Source organism: Buceros rhinoceros, unplaced genomic scaffold (assembly GCF_000710305.1).
Source record: "Buceros rhinoceros silvestris isolate BGI_N320 unplaced genomic scaffold, ASM71030v1 scaffold27244, whole genome shotgun sequence".
NCBI classification, from domain to species: Eukaryota; Metazoa; Chordata; class Aves; order Bucerotiformes; family Bucerotidae; genus Buceros; species Buceros rhinoceros.
The window spans coordinates 5,948-6,287 of NW_010410403.1; the positions used below are offsets into that span (position 1 = coordinate 5,948).

At 43.5% G+C, this 340-nt stretch overlaps 1 protein-coding gene across 1 annotated transcript in view; it reads right to left on the reverse strand.

Moving 5' to 3' along the window:
- Positions 1 to 340, reverse strand: part of LOC104493004 (ras-specific guanine nucleotide-releasing factor 1-like) — a gene marked incomplete at both ends in the record, with an annotated part of 9,494 nt that overhangs the window by 5,309 nt on the left and 3,845 nt on the right. The gene's annotated exons all lie outside the window — the stretch shown is intronic.

Sequence of the window (340 nt, forward strand, 5' to 3'; positions counted from 1 at the left end):
GCTGGGACATCTCGGTTTTCCTGGTACAACCCATCAACTCATTTGTTTATAAATTATTTAACATGAGCTTTAAATTAAATTTTCCACAAGTCTCTTGTTGTAATTATGAACCCTTCGCCATGGACTGTAATCTTTCAAAGTGATAATTTAATGCCAGTAATGAGCAATTTCTGTATGATTCTTGCTCAATTAGCTGCAAAACTTCCACCAACAAACGCGCGAATCTTGGGAGCGGGCCGGAGGAGACTGGGAGCGTTGCAGACAGACCTCAGCTGTCATGTAAGTTTCTCATGAATAGATTGTCAAGGTGGACCCTTCGTTGGGCCACCGAGCCCCCCGT